General features: G+C 47.9%; 1 protein-coding gene across 6 annotated transcripts in view; it reads right to left on the reverse strand.

The window, feature by feature from the left end:
- Nucleotides 1–16,284, reverse strand: part of NRP2 (neuropilin 2) — a 90,945-nt gene that overhangs the window by 61,623 nt on the left and 13,038 nt on the right. The window lies entirely within an intron of this gene.

The raw sequence follows: 16,284 nt of genomic DNA on the forward strand, positions 1-16,284 counted from the left end.
CCTTACCTCTCTCCTTAAGTGCCACTGTGCTACTTAGCACAGCTCCGTTTATTCCACTATTCAGGTGGGATTTGGCCAAGCACACACCAAGCATTAAACAAATAGTCAATGTTCAAACCATGTGAGCGGGTAGCTATTTTGTGCACTGTCTGATACCGCATTGGTCCTTTAACAAGCATGGCCAGTACACTTACTTAGCACTTGGACAGTAATACTGACCTCTTCTATTAAGTGCTAACAATGATTTTCTGTGGATGAGAAATGCTGTGTTAAGAGCTGGGTAACCACATTCACTATTGCCTGATCCTTCTACACACTGTAACCACAACCTGCCTTTGCTAAACCCTATGTGGAGATGTCCCACCTGCCCACTGGCATGGCTCCTGGGCATCTGAATGGTCTGGGGGATGAATGTGTAGGGTTGGAAGAATTGCCTCCTGGTGCAGAGACAAAAGCTTGTTGCAAAGTGTGGCTGGAAGGTGAAACTCCCACAGATTCCTTCATATTTTCTAGGCCATGACTAATGGCAAGGTAGTATCAGGCTCTGTGTGCTGTGAAGAAACAAACAGCTTTTACGTGAACATCTTGTTCTTTAGCTGCTTTCTAACACCCACGCTCTCCCACCCCTCTTCTCCTCTCTGGCCAGCATGCTATTTAGGGAAACTGCCCATCTCTCTTCAACTGTTTATTCACTTTGTATCAACCTGTTTGAACAACATGTTACAGCTCTTCTCAAGGGGCCAGGGAGGGAAAAAGCATTTCCAGGCTGCCAGGAATCTGCCTTTCTTCTTTGTCACAAGATCTTCTGTTTGGGAATGGAGAGTTGAAAGGAGAAGTAGCTTGCTGGATACAGAATGATCCTCATGTGACTCATTCCTGTTCTGCAAAGCACACATCGGCAGGCAACAACCTCAAAACAAACTTACAGGGACTCAGTGTGCTCCTCCACAAAGAAAGATGGCCCCGGACGGCTTTGGTTTCACTCCTTTCTGGGACTAAATCAGGCTGCGAGCCAGAAGCAAAATGCCTGCAGATAAAATCCTGTCTACGCCAGACCAAGCACTCAGCTAGCTGCAGTCACCCAGCCTTTAACTTCATTACAGACTCAATTGGCTTGGCCAAGGTGAAATCCAAGCGGTCTTGCGAAGAGGCACTCGCACAGGAAGAGCATTTGGCTTCGTTGGTGGGTGGACATGCAGTGATGTAAATGAAGATCTGTTCCCTCTGCTCTCTTCTCAGCAATGTGTAGCTCCCTATCACCTTGTGACCCCTTATTACCCTTACACTGTCCAGCAGCACCCTGTGTGACCCCACTAATGTCCGTCATGTGTGGCTTGATCCCATCATCTCCCCAGGGAGGAGGAACATAGAGGGCAGTGTTAGTGCTTCTTTTAAGGAGATTTTTTCCTCTTTGTCTGTCTATTTGTTTAAAGTAGTGCTAAGCAAACAGCAGGGACATTTTGTTCTCTAAATAACTACTTGCTTTCAGTCTCTTGCAGCCCTTCCACATCCGAAGTACACATCTGTGCCGCAGGACTACTGGCTACTACTGAAATTGTGAATATGTGGCAAAAAAATTAATTTGGTGAAAACACAAATGTTGGCAAAACACAGTTAATGGAGTGGATTGTAAAAGCTTCCATTTGCATGGCACAGGCAGAGGTTAGCTGCATCCCAGGGAATCACATCTGTTTGTGTCCTCGTGGGGTTATAACTCGCCAACACAGCACACGGCTTCAACTACTTGACTGTAATGATCACAGCTTCTGCTGTAGCCAACACACCAAACATCCTAGCGCTGTCCACACGGCTCCTCAAAACACCCAGTGCTGTAGGAGCCCTGGCAATTTCAGAAGCGAATTCTGGACCAAGAAGTATTTGCTTATAGAATGGGTGAATAACTTCCAATAATACATACAATTTGGGAATATTGCAATCTGCTCATGGGCAATCTGCTAATGGAAAATTAAAAGAATTAATCTAGAAAGTAAATCATCAGGAAATATTTGCCTCTGAATTAAACCCTGTTTGGCTTCATCCAAGCATCTAACTGAGCTTTCTCCTAGTGGAGCTAATCCTCAATAAATCAAACATTACAAACAACTAAAAAAAGCCCCTAGGAGAAGGTCAGGGAATAATTTTTGCCAAATGTAAAATGAATATAAATGCATTAAGAGTTTTCTTCCCTAGTTAAAAAACTCTTGGCCCAAGCCCTCTACTCCTCATGAGGCAAAACTGTCTTTCTTCAGGTCATATAAACAGAGTGTGAATTGGGAGAGTATTACACTCAGGAGATAACTCCTGTCCAGATGAGCAGGAGGACTTACTTCCTCTCCAACATAGCAATTCAGCTTTAGGCTTTCAAAATGAAACACCAAAGACGTTTGGTCCAAACTGTGAAACTTTCAAACTTCAGCAAGAACACTGGTTAATCCCTACCACAGACTCTTTTGACATCATGTACTTCAGTCATGTCCATGGCTTGGCCCACAATCAAACAAGCTGATAAACCCCATTCTCCTCATGTTGGGTCACTGGCCATGTTAAAATCTAGTTTGGCCAGACCTTTGCTTCAGTTAAGCTTAAGCAAGGTTTCCAGACTTTTTTCTTCCCGTGTGAAAAACAAGAAGAAAAATTGGAAGGAAGAAAACCCAACCCTGGGGATGTTTTCTACTCTAACCATTTAATTTCCAGATAATTACAGACTAGGGCACAGCTGGGTGGGACACATTTATGCAGCGATAGCATCCAAACTGTCCTGATCAGTGCCGAGCAATTTGCATTTCACTTATATAACCAAATCTATTGTTTCAGTCAACGTGCACCAACATCCTTGTGGGCTGACCTCTCCGGCATTACCTCCACTGGGCAAGCTGCCATCTCCAAGCACATTTCATGGCAACTTCTCCCCATCTAGGCGTTGCTCCAATGAGCCAACCATAAATATGTGAGGGCAGGGTGCAGCAGCATCTGTAACCCACAAGTATAGTCAATGGATTAACCACTTTCTTGCAGAGAAAGTGACCGCAGTTGGCTGCTCCTCCAGTGACAGGGTATTTTCAGCTGCTGCTTGAGCGGGAAGGCCAGCCAGTTGGTTTGAAATTGCCTCAAACAGAGGTTTCCACCAGGGAGTTTTAAGGCAGGGAGGCAAAGCTGAAGTGCTTTCAACTGCCCAGACAATGGGGGGGGGCTGAGAAAGGAGGGAAATGCATTGCTTAGATGCTCTTCTTGGAGCTGTTTAACAGAATTAAACGGAAAACATACAATGCTTACAAATATTCCTGTGTTTTTATTGAAGATTTTTAGTAGAAAGTGCTTTGCTGATGTTAAGAGAGCTTTTATAAACTAATTATAAAGCACTTCTAATGCTGTATTACTCATGCTTGCTTGCTTTTTCCTCCAGTCAACCCTCTCTGCTTCCCAGTCTTTACTTTCTATTTTCCCCAAGTCACTCTGCTGCTGACTCTCCAAACAAGTTTGCGAGGCATAATAAAGGCAAACAAGCCCCGACTTCAGCGAATATGAGAAGACCTCCACCTTTTCAGTCCTTTTCTTTTGTGAAATAGCTAATCGTCTGCTCCCTGGCCATTGAGCTGTGCTCCACCATCCCCTGAGGCCAGCACAGACCTTCTGGCACTGGTAAGCTCCAGAAATGCTACCACCCACCTGGGGAGCAGCGTCAGAAAGCCAGTGCCATTCCTCTGGGTGCTCCTCTCCTGAGGCACACAACTCATCACAAAGCACAGTTTTGGGACTCATACTGCTCCACACATAATCAACAAACCTATTGCCCCTCAGCCCCAGGTCCTAAGAGATACCGAGTCCTTCCCCACTGAAACATGCTTCAAGGACATTACAGGGACATTAGCTTAGGATGGAGAGAAACACGAACAATAAATCATTTATATGTTCACAGCCTAATGTGAGTCCTTCCCATACAAACACTTGTGCAAGCCTTGTTTCAAAGCCCCAGGAGGGCTGGCTCCCCAGCCCAAGCTCTGACCTAGCTGGCAGCTTTCTCAGTCTCTTCCTAGAGCTATGATTTGAAGTAGGTGAGGGCTCACACACTGCTAAGCCTGGTTTCCAAGTGCTTGCCAGGGCCAGAGAGAGTGGCAAGGCTCTAACCTGAACTTCCCCAATGTTTAATTTGTAGCTGTTATTTATAGGCATTTCCATGGGGCACATGACCACCTGGAAAACAGTAATGATGGGATCCTCACGGGACCCTGGGAGGTAGGACGGCAGAGAGGAGCAGTGGCTAGCCCAAGGTCACACAGGAAGTTTGCAACACAGCCAAGAATAGAAGCCAGCCTTGATTAGACAGATTATATTATATTGGAGAAGTCTGGCCTAGATAGACAGACAAATAGGTACTGACTGCATAGGAACAGCCCCAAATTGGGGAATGCCCCGTGTTGACTTGAGCCTTCGAGACCCCTGGTCTGCTTGAGCCACATGTCATGGTGTCTCAAATGCATCTGCTGAGAACAGGGAAGAGAACCTGCAATTCTAGTGAAATTCATCAGGCATTAATACTCTACAGGTAACTGGGGGAAGGCGTGGGGAACCTGCCTAGCCATAACGGCAGCTAGTAAATGCAATTGTTCCCTTTGAAAAGGTGGCAGGTGGTTTGTTTCTCAGAAATTGTTATAAAAAGCATAAGCTTTTTAAACATCCTCTAAGAAAAGGCTGTTTCTTAAAATGAAACAGCAGCTGCAGTATATAGATGGTTAAGAAATGGTGAACCAGCAGCTCTGTGTTTGTTTTGCAATCAAGGGGTGGCTAGAATTAATGTCCATTACATGCTAGCTGGCTTACTCGATTTTTCTGTGTCATCACCCATCTTCATGCTCTTTCATACGCCACCTTCAAACCAAATTCTTATTTCATGGGTGGTTACATTGTGAAAGACAAGAAAACTTTTCTGTGATGTTTATACAATCTTCAGCAACTGCAGGACATACCCTTCAAAGGTTAAGTTGCTGCAGAAGCTACTGGGGACATTTAAACAATATTTTTTTTATAGCCATGATAGCAGAGGCAAGCACAACTGCTGTCTGAGGAAACAAGAGCAATGAAGTTTGATCTTAGCTGTCAGCCCTTAATCAGAGTAATTAATTATAAATACAGCAGATGAATTGGATTCTCCTTTGACTGGAACTGGTTTTACACATGTGTAACTCATCATTTTAAGGGTAATCACTCCTAATTTATCCTGGGGTGAGAAAAGAATCAGTCCTCATAGACACAGATCCTGATATAGATTTGTGCACAGACCTAAAAAGCTTGCATCATATCTAGCTTTACCCAAGTAAACATCCTCTGCTCTCAGTGGAAGCAGACTCCTTACACCCAGCTTGGGATGGGACTAATCGTTCTTCTGCACTGATGACAGAGGTCGTTTAAATCGCTCTTGCTGGCTGGACCTGGACTTTGGGTGGCTGAATGTTGGAGAGATGAATCTGGTCTCAGTCTGCAGAGGCTCTGTGGGGCCATTTTTGCCCATGCTGAGGCCAAAGATGCTCACAGAGCAGGCAGAGCTTGCCCTTGTTTTGCCCTGAGGGAAATAACTGCCCCTGGCAACAGCAGAGAGAAACAGGCTATCATTGCTCTGAATCTGAAGGGATTTCACTGGATTTCAGTAACTAAAATGACCAAACCCAGATAGCAGCAGGGGGAGAGCCAGGCTGGGGTGGGGTGGTGGTGGGGCGGCATAATTGCTTAGGATTTCTCAGAAGTTTGTTTTGAATTTGTTGCATCCAGTTACGTCTTGTGTAATCACAGTATTGTGGGGTTTTGTAATCATTCTACTGTGCTTTGGATTGTTTTCTTATCTCCTCAAAACTTTGACCAGAATTTCTGAGAAATGAGAAAAATCCAGTCATCCAGTCAAAAAAAAGAAAAAGAAAAAAGAGAGACAGAGAGGGAGAGAAAATAACCCTAACAGATTGGAAAACTTCTTCAAAAATGCCTTGAAGACAAAAAATGGAAACTACAAATAGCCTCTATTTATACTCCTTGGGTTGTTTTCACCCCCGTACAAAGACCACTGATGGGAAATCTTTCAGCAGTTATTGCTAACTTATGCAGAAAAAAAAAAAAGGTAGCCAAAATACATCTTGCAAAGAGAAGAATAAAACATAGCTGCAAACTGCTCCTGTGGCAAGTTCTGATTCAGGAGGGAATTTCAGCTCCTAGAATGTTGTATGCTGCTGCCCCCCCTGAGACGGGAGAGCAAAGGCTCCCCCGCGCTTTGCAGTTCATCCTCAGGCTGCCTTCTTCAAGCTGTGTTGCCAGATCGCTGCGGAAAGGCGCGTTGGAGTAGAGAAGTGCTCTCATCTGGGGCATGTCTGGAAAACCGTTCATTATATAAGAAAACAAGATGTGCTAATGTGCACTTTAGGGGTTTTCTGCAGGCTGTTGTTCAGGAGTTACACATGGCTGTTTAATTTTATTTCTGTCTCCAAAACAATCTCTATAAATTCCTCACCCTTCTATCTTTAGCTACAGGGGTCTTCTGTTGCAAGATGTCTTTGGTATCCTTTGGGGGAAAAAAATCAGGAATAAAATATATAAAGCATGTTAAGAATAAGACCCCTTTCCGTGGCATTCTGCCTTCTGTCGCTGCTGTAAGGGAACTGAAGCAACTCACAACCCTTTCATACCCCAAAATGCAGGACACTTGAGAAACTGCATTTGCACTTTCCTCCTTCTGCTACAATCCATCTGTGGAAAAAAATCAGACTTTGGTTTCTATGTCATTTTACTGTCACTGCTCACAGGCACTTGATCACTAACAGAAAGAAAAAACAAGTATATAATGAAAGGTAACAACCAGGAGGTAAAAGAGGAACATTTACTGCTGAAAAGCAGCAGCGCATGCAGGAGGCAGGGGCCAAATGTTCACTTCGCTTGCTTTGCAGTGGGGGGAACAGGTGAAGAGGCTCCCATCTCCTGATGGGATCCAGTGCCTGACAGCCCAGGCAATAGAAGGAGACCCGTTCTGGCCAGGCTGGCCCTGGTGGCTGAAGGTCTGGTGACTGGCTGGCAGGTGCTGATGAGAATTAGGGGATGCTCACATGCTCTCCTGTGCCAGCGCTGTTGCCAGAGGAAAGCACCCTCCATGGAGCTGTAGCAAGTAACGTCCCATCACACCTTGCTGACACTGTATCAGTTATGGCCTTGGACACAACATGCCGTGAAGAACGAAAGAGCTGGTAATAACTGGGATCAGATGGGAGCTTTGCAGCTTGGCTTTCCACATATCACTCATTTGCACTAGCTTTTTTCAGCACAAAACCAAAACAAACACCTCATTAAACACCAATTGTATAAAGGACGTAGCAAGAACAGAGCCCTGACCAGTCCACCCTTGTGCTCCTGGCTGTCTACATCCCTTGTTAATGACAGATGGTCAGCCCGGGACCAGCCCCCCATGGGATGGTTTTCTGACCCCACAGTTTCTCAGACACAGCCCAGCTCCTGCCTTAGCCGACACACAAGTAAGCAAAGCTTTGCTGCCAAGGCTGGCCTGCAGCCTCTGCTATTTGGGCACTTACACAACAACCTGACTGCCAGCTTGTAGTAAGAGCGGTTTCTGGGGCAAGCAGCACACCAAACCTGCCTGATCCCTCCTTGCATGCTGTGTAGGTAGCGCAGCATCTCCTACACCCTTCTCACCCCAACATATGGGCCACTTGCAGCTCAACAGCCATTTGAACCGAGGCTCGCTGAGGGTCTGAGCACAATCAATGCCTGGACGAGGGCGGGAGCTGTGCCATGCATGCATCATGCCTTGCTGTGCATTCACAGCAGCAGTGGCCTCTCACCTGGGTCTCAGAGGCAGCAGGATCTGGGGGGGCGGGAGGAATTAGCCACTTGTAGGGGCTGGTTGGTACCCCCCGAGGTGAGCTCAGCCCTGCCTGGGACAGCAGGTCAGAGAGGCAGCCACGCTGAGGCAGAATAGGGAGACAGAGATGAGGGAGTGGGGCTGCTGCATGAAGCTGGTTGGTACCTTTTCTCCTTAATGGCTCTTGGAACAGGGATGGGAGCCTCCCTGTTTCTCCCACAAACAAAGGCCCTGCCACTGCTTTGTTCAGGAAGATTTTCTTTGAAGTAACCCTTTGTGTCACCCTCTCGTTCAGCCACGGCAGCGCGTCTGCTTTGTCCTGCCAGCTCAGCCATAGAGTGTTTACAAGCCTCCCTCACCCTTCCAGGCTGTGGTTCAGCTCCATTGACACTGAAGGCAACAGACTCCTCTCTCGGCGTGTGATGAATCAATTACTTCCTCTGACACTCTATTACTATAGCCCTTACATCTCCAGATTGCAGATGAAAAGACAGGCTGAGAAGGGGGACAGGGAAGGGGAGAGGTCTCCGGAGGTCTCCTTCAATCGAGTTGTTGGACATCTGAAGAAATCCCCGTCTGCCATATTTAAAGACACAGAGAGATGTTTTGCTCCTGAATGGCAGAAAAAATCAGAGGGTTTTCACGAAATAAAACCTAAGAAATCAAATGGGTCAAAAAACTTCAACAAGATGCAGTGAACATAGATCAATGGTGAGTCAGTCCCCTCTGCTGATGGAGATCCCAGACCTTGTTCCTGCCCATGATTATCAGACAAACATCAGCATTACCAAAGGCATAACATGTGAGAGCCAGGCATTACACCTTCCCTTTTCACTGCAAAATAACAACATAAATGAAACCTCACACCAACACTCGCGAAAGAGGAAGGAAGCTGAGCGCATGCCTCAAACTCTCGTGCTGCCGGCGGGCAGGGGTCCTACTCCTTGTTGGACATCCATCAACAACCCCAGCTTCAAGGGTTCCCTGGAGGTTTCTAATATGTTGAGCACTTCCCATGCAAACACCCTGCATGCAGCACGGCCTCAGCAGGCACAGGGCTGAGTACAGGGGCTCTGCCACCACCAGTGGGTGAGTGCTGCCTGTCTCAGCAAAGAGGGACCCCACTTCAAAAAACAGGCCAGACCCTTCCTCACACTGGCCGCAATGTCTTCTGGACCTCTGCAAGAAGTGACATTTGGGGCAGCAACAGCACATACATAGAGCATCCGCCCTGCCAGTTTCTGTTCCATTTGAAACAGGACTAAGTCTTTGGCATACAATTTCTGCTGTGAGACCACACTGCTTCAGGCTCTGCTTCTAGAAATTTATTAAACACTAATATCTCCATGTCTGACCCAGTGCTACTTTAAAACCACCACCATACTACTGGACTGTGATCGCTCAGCAATGCTGTACGTAGATCCTAAGAATTCCTTGGGATTCAGGGGGTAAAAAAACCCAACAAAACCACTCAGGTTATTCACTCTTTCTAATGATCTACTGATCTACTCGCTAAGCCAGCATAAGAAGGCATTCTATGGTGTGTTTGAACTGATATATCAAAGACAGTTGCTTAAAACATCCTAGCTGCGATTAGTGGACCATGACTGCTATTAACTTATAAGGAATTCCAGGATCACCAGACTGTGGTTTGCAACATATTATTACATTGACATTCAATGGTGGTGTGCAGCCGCTTGATTTAAAGAAAACGGAGAACTAGTCTCAGACTAAAAACTAACCTCCCCCAATTCTTTCAAATAAGCTCTGTGCTGAGCTCTGGCCAAAAGCAACCAGAAACTTCTTCTGTTTTCAGTCTGCTCTTTGCAGTCTGTTCTTTTTATTTTGCATTCATATTTAATTGCAGAATTCACACCCGGCCAGAAAAGGCTGGGAATGAACCAGTCGTCATCTGCAGTGCTCTGACCTGCTCCTGTGTGATGCTGCTAAACAACAGCATTTGGAGGGGAGTATGCAATGCACTGTTGCTATGTAGACTGGGTTTTATGCCTGCAGATGCCCAGGTCTTCTCTTCTTTCTAAGGCAGGGAATTTAAAGTGATTTGCCAAAGCAGGAATGGGGAATAACCCAAATCTCACAACTCCCAGACCTAGTATTGCTGGCAAATCTGCCACTCCCCTGTACAGCCTGACAATAGGGATGATGATACCCATTAAAAAGGCTGCATGTAGCTAAAGCAAACAGTTGCTCATTAAAAGCCTAAACCAGTTCCTATGGAAATCAAGGTGAAACATCCCACTGCCTTTACTGGGCTTTACATCTGGTCCTTATCAAAAAAAGGATATAGTTTTTTGATATCATTCTGGCACTCTCCTTACATTCACTAAACCTTCTAACTCCTGCATCCAGACAGCAAACCTGTGACACGGAGAGCATTGCTAAACCCACTGTGTGATGCAAAATAAGTGACAGGGACTCATATCCCCACAGACGTTCAGGCTCCCGAGACCCTCCTGTTTGGGATGAGCCTCTGTGAATGGTGTCACCTGGTGTCACCCAGTGAGCTGGAACACTGTTGCAAAGACAGCCAAGGGCCTCGGGCTCTTTGCTAAAAGCACGAGCATCTCAATGCTGTGGTTATCATCAGGCCCTTTCAGTGGGATTGCTCTACTACTGTCCCATGGCATTCGTGCTAAGCAGGGTCAGCAAAGATGCAAGGGGCTTAGAGCTGGAGTGTGGCTTGCACTGCACACTCACAAAAGGCACACGTTTCTGACTTTTATCTGGATCCTGAAGCCAGTTAGTGAGGAGTCACCACAGCCAGCCCTGTGCTCACACCCTCCCCAGACATTGCGGGGCCCAGACATTGCGGGGGACCCACAGGTCCTGCTCCCTCCCTTGCTGGCCAGAGAGGCTGAGTAAGAAGCCAGTACACCGCCGCCACCTCCTCCTCCTCCTCCTCTTCCTCCTCCTCCTCGCTAGCAGGAAGGAGGGGAGAGGTCTCTATCTCTAATGCTATTGTTCCCAGTGTCACCAGCTGGCCCTCAATTTGTCATCATGCCAACAGGAAACAAGGTGCAAAACAAGATCCGACTCCTACGCACCGGATGTTGGTGAGCTGGTGGGACACAGGAGACCCCACGAGAGCGCCTGTGGGGCCATCACCTTCTGCAGAACCTGGACTTGGTCTGTCCCTACAGGGAGAGGCTCTGGGGCATAGGGAAGCACAGCCGTGGAGCAAGCAGAGCTCTCACAGCTCTGCAGATGGGCAGCAGAGAGATGCGAACAACCTTGAACTGTTAACTCATGTGCTGGTCTAATGCCGTCACAGCTAGCCCATTCGCTGATGTTTCATTTCAGAAAATGACCTGGGCTTGACGGGAATTATGAACCATACAGTGGACGCTGGATGGAGTTAAAAAACAGTAGAAGCTCATTTAAAGACAAGTTGAGCTGCAGTGTCGTGTTACCCAGACTGAATTATTTCCTGTACGTTAGAAATGTTGCTTCTGGCTACCAATGCCACAAATGTATGAGCAAGCAAATGCCTTCCTTAACATCTCATCTTTGACTTCCCCTCTCTGCAAAGTTAAAGCTCGACTCCCCCAGTGTTGCAGGAGATGCTGTCACTTCCCCTTGCATCCCAGCAAAGAACCCCCCCAAGCCCTTGTGCTCTGTAGTGCTCTAAATGTTTTTCTCTTTTCTAAGCATTTTCCCAATCTCAAGATGAACGGCATTGTTTCTAAAATGTTTACTAACAAGCTAATTATGCATACTTTTCAAAGCATTTACTAATTAGCTGTCCGTAATTGCTGCTTTGTCTACTCTTAACCTTCGCTGATGGAAGGATGGCTTCTTGCAATATTATGCTTTCCTTTGAAGGAGATGGTCAAGAGAGCCGGGCTGAACACAGCAGCCTCCAGCTGCCTGCCTGTCTGTGGGCACTGGGGCTGGCTGCAGCTCCCCCCACCGCCTGAGCAAGGGATTTGGGCCAGCATCTCTGCTGCTCTCTAGGAAGGATGCAGAGCTGGTTTGTTCCAGTGCTCAGCTTCCTGGAAGCACAGGAGACAGCCATGCTGCCGTAAGAGGCCTACACTGGCTAGCCGAGCCCATGTGCCTCACCCTTTGTACTGTGGCCTGGGAAGACCAGCGTGTTACTGCCAGTGTCCCCTGGCAGGCAGTGCTTTGCGGGATAGACGCTGGGAGCGTGGTGTCTTCCTTTGCCAAACCTTGGTCCCTCTGCCCTTCAGGCTGGGAGCAGGGGCATCTCCTGCCATGCCTGCCTGGTATCCAGCACACATCAGGATGCTGAACTTGGTTCAATTCTCTTGGCACCTCCGTGGCACTTAGGAGGTCACAGTGACAACTGCATAAATTTCCTTATTACGGTGGCCCCAGTTCCTGTTTCTGGAAACCCTCAGTTTGACACGGGAAGCCAAAGTCAGGAGGATGAGCCCGACAGTGCAGCTCCGGGCTGTCTCCAATTTGCTGACTCCTGCCTGTTTCTGGAGCCCCGGGCCCCTGCCTCCAGAAACCTTTGCCAGCATTTGGCATGTGCCACCAGAGGGGGCTGCGAGCCACGGCAGCGGTACCCCAAATCCTCCCCAGGCAGGGATCCCACTGATCGCTATCCAGTTGCAGCATGTGTTGGAAAGGGCTACAGAAAAACTCGCTGGCATGGTCTGATTACCAGTTGGGCTTTTTTAAAAAAAAATAATTCCTCCGGGGCAGATGTTATGACTCAGCTGAAAGGTCTTCTGCTTGCAGAGGGAGCGCAAGCCCATCCGCTGCAGTCTGGAGGGAGTGTGCCTCTGCCATATGTGTACAGCAATGTCCCGACACTCAACGGCAGCTCTGCCCAGCCTAATCCTCTGGCAGAGCCAGCCGAGTGCGGCCGGGAATGGCAAAGTCAGTAGCCAGTCTCAGGAGGGAGTCCGAAGAGAAGCCCGACAGTGGAGGGAGGCACAAATGGAAAAGGTGGCTGGTTATAAATGCAGTGATTCACTCAGAGCTGAGGTTTCTGACCTGGATTTTCCAAGCAAGCAGTGCAGACAGAGCAGCGAAATGACAATTAGGAAGGAGCGGGCAGCTCAGCTATGTGACTGTATGAGCTGGGGGACAGCCACCCCTGTTGCACACCTATTGCAAAGGGTTCAGGTCGCTCCTGGGATCACAGATAAACCCTGGCATGCACAAGGCTGCCCAGCAGCTGCCATGCCATGCAGGGAGTGGAAACATTTCGCCACAGCAGCAGCAGCATGCTCTTTTCCACTGGATGCCACTTCCCTGATCAGAGAGCAGATGCCGACAGCGTGGGGCTGCGGCGCCTGAGCAACAGCTGCGCTCACAGCACAGAGAGGAAGAAATGGTGAGCAGACAGGCTATTACAATTATTTCCGAATAGTTTGGCAGGACTTTTATCTGAGCATCAAACTTCCCTTTTGGCTCTGCCATTACTGCTGCGGCCCCACGGCTGCAGGACAGTGCGAACAACGGCCCGAGTCCCATACTCCCTGTCACAGCGTGCCCACTCTCCCACAACAGGGATCCCTGTTGTGCTGGTACACAAGAGCCACAACAGCTGGAGAAGGCCAATTTTCTTAACCTGAAGTGCCTTCCCAAAGTAAGGCGCTTCCTCGGGGGTGGGGGGAGGGAGGGAGGGAGGGAGGGAGGAAGGAAGCTAGGGGGGGTGGTGGTGGTGGTGCAGTTACTTCTTAATGCAGTTAGACACAGCCAAAAAATAAAAACCCCGATGTGCCTCCAGAAAAACAATAGCAACAACCAGCACGAAGCCACCGCCCCTGGCTGCCACCTCCAGGCGCCCATCCCTGGCTGATGCTCCTGCCCTCCAGGCAGGGAGGGCCGGCTGCTGAAGCTGTGAAGCTGCTCTCCCCAGCCAGCTTTCGCTCCGGCATCCGGGCAGCACCAGGTACGCAGGCCCTTTCCGGCCAGCTGCCTGGCGAGGGGAAATCACTGACCTTTCCACAGAGGTCCCCAGGGTGCCAGGCACTGTACAAAACACAGGAGGAAACGCCTCCTGTCCCAAAGGGAAATCTAAAGCAGATACAAGGCAGGCAGAAAGGACACAGTGAAACTAAAAAGACTTTTGCAGATATTTTTGTAGGCCTTAGCATGGGTTTTAGGAATGTAAATGTTATGCTTTATGACGGAGAAACTTTAGCCTAATAAGGTAAAATGAAATGTCGAAGGAAGAAGCGACAGAGGAAGGAGTTACAGTGTTTACCTCTGGCAGCTGGAAGCACAGACAGGCCCCGCTCCCACTCCAATAGCTGCCAGGTAGCAATACCAGAACAGGGAAACCTTGTCTGTCCAGAGACAGAACGCCACAATGGGGTTCATCCGCCTGTCACCTTTGTGTGAATGTGCTCTATATTAATGATCAGATGTCAAAAGAAGGGCTCTGCCCTGAGACTATTTCTTTGATGCTGAACTCCTGTTCCTGTTAAGGTTCCCACCTGCAGCTGCAATGAGGCCTTTGCTTCTTCATAAAATACCCTCTGACATTTGGATGAGATTCATTACTAGATGGTCACCTATTAGTACTGCTTAATGCCCAAGAATTACACAGTGTTAATACTTGTTAATACCTCCTTCTGGTAGGTCACTTAAAAAAAAAATCTCCCTCCTATCAATTTCTTTCAGGCAGTGTTTATCATGCACTGTTTTCATTTGATTTGTCATGCTTTCTATCAAGCATTATCCGTGAAGTTCTTTCAAACCCACTCCTTTGCAATGCTGGCTCTGGGGAGCAAGCACCCAAAGTCAGCTTGGCTCCCAGCTCATACCTGTGGCCAGCAGAAGCCCAAGTGCACTGTGGATGAACCCTTGTTCATCTTGTTGTGATGTTTCACTTGCACACAGGTGGCAGCTGAGGGGACAGAGGTGCAGGCGAACTTCACTTTCAGTAGAGGTTTAATGTTAATACCTGTTTCTAGAGAGCAATGTTACTGCAGGAGCTGAACTGAATCAGAGACCCTGACAAACCCTCCACCATACATGTCCCACACGGGGGACCAAACCCCACCAACCTTTCTGCTTCAACTAAAGGCTTCCTTGTGCACGTATATGCAGAAAGGGAAAAAGTAAGACCATTTAGCAGCCACTCGGAAGATCTGCCACAGTAAAGTAGAAAGCAGCAAAGGGACAACATCTCCAGTGCTCAGGCAGCCCCTCCAGCACACACCACCTGCAGCTCAGGACCAGACCCTGCTCTCTCACAGGCAGCAAAACATGTCAAAAGTTGTCCAAGGTGCTCAGAGCTAAAATTGACAGCTTCCTACATGAGGAGGAAAAGCCAGGTGCCTGGGGGGGTGTGTGTCCAGCTCTCTGACCAACATGGCTTTGCTTGCCTTGAGACCTTGGAGGAGGAGAAGCTGCAGTCCCTCCTGCCCAGCTCAACCCCTGCCCCCCACACAACATTGCCCTGCCCGATAGATATCACATACTCTGCAGACTGCAAATATAGGTCTACAAAGCTTTTATTACTGTGAATTTGGGGCAACTGCATAAGCTATGAGAAGGCTATACAGTTCATCCTGTGCAAGCAATAATAAAATCTGATAGCAACCATCATTCTCACGCGCGCTACCACTGATGCCTTGTTGTGTTCATCCATGCCCACATTAAGCCTTTCTCTGCCTTCTCCCCTCTCTAAACACAGGCCTGATCCTGCTAAATGCCTTGCACACACAGTGACTTCAGGGAGAGTTCATGGTGCTCAAAGCCTTATTAGCCCAGGCTTTATCTGTAGGGGGTGATGAGATCTCCAATGACATCAATCAACACACCTTCATTAGAGTTAGAGGAGCTACACTGATTTATGGTAGCTGAGGATCCAGCTCTACACTTCATAACCTTCAGTACATCATCAAACCCATGCTGAATTCTTTGTTCTCCACAGGACTGATTCTACAGCCCCATAAATGCTTCCCGTGTCCCTCTGTCCTTTTTGCAAACAGAGTTCCCCTCTCCATATATAACCCTCTTTTAATCAACAAGACCAGCGTGTCTGGCAAGACTGCTGTGTCAGGCCTGTTTTAGGAGACCCTAAGCTCCTTCACAGCTCAGGCATCCCTGTAGCAGGCTGTGGATTCCAGATTAAACACACAGGTTTATATGTCTGCTGAGACCATGTTATTAACTCAGCCTTTTACAGTGCCCTTTGATGCCATTAATTATTCTTTACTAGTTGTTAATTGTTTTTCCCAGACATCTAGTTTCCAAGTCCCTTCTTAGAAGAAAAGAGGAAAAAAAGCAAACAAAACCAAACTCCCAGTTTACCAAATGCAGCAGAATAAGCACTGTGGAAAGTCAGATCCAGCCCTAACAGCTCAGACCCCCAAGCCCTGAGCCTCACAATGGCTTGAGCCTGGGTCTCCAGCCCTAGGGCTCTCTCTGCCATACCTCTGCCTAGTTACATGCCAGGAAATTGCTCTGCTCTCCCAGCACAGTTT

The sequence above is a fragment of the Accipiter gentilis genome, chromosome 1 (assembly GCF_929443795.1).
Source record: "Accipiter gentilis chromosome 1, bAccGen1.1, whole genome shotgun sequence".
Taxonomy (NCBI): Eukaryota; Metazoa; Chordata; class Aves; order Accipitriformes; family Accipitridae; genus Astur; species Astur gentilis.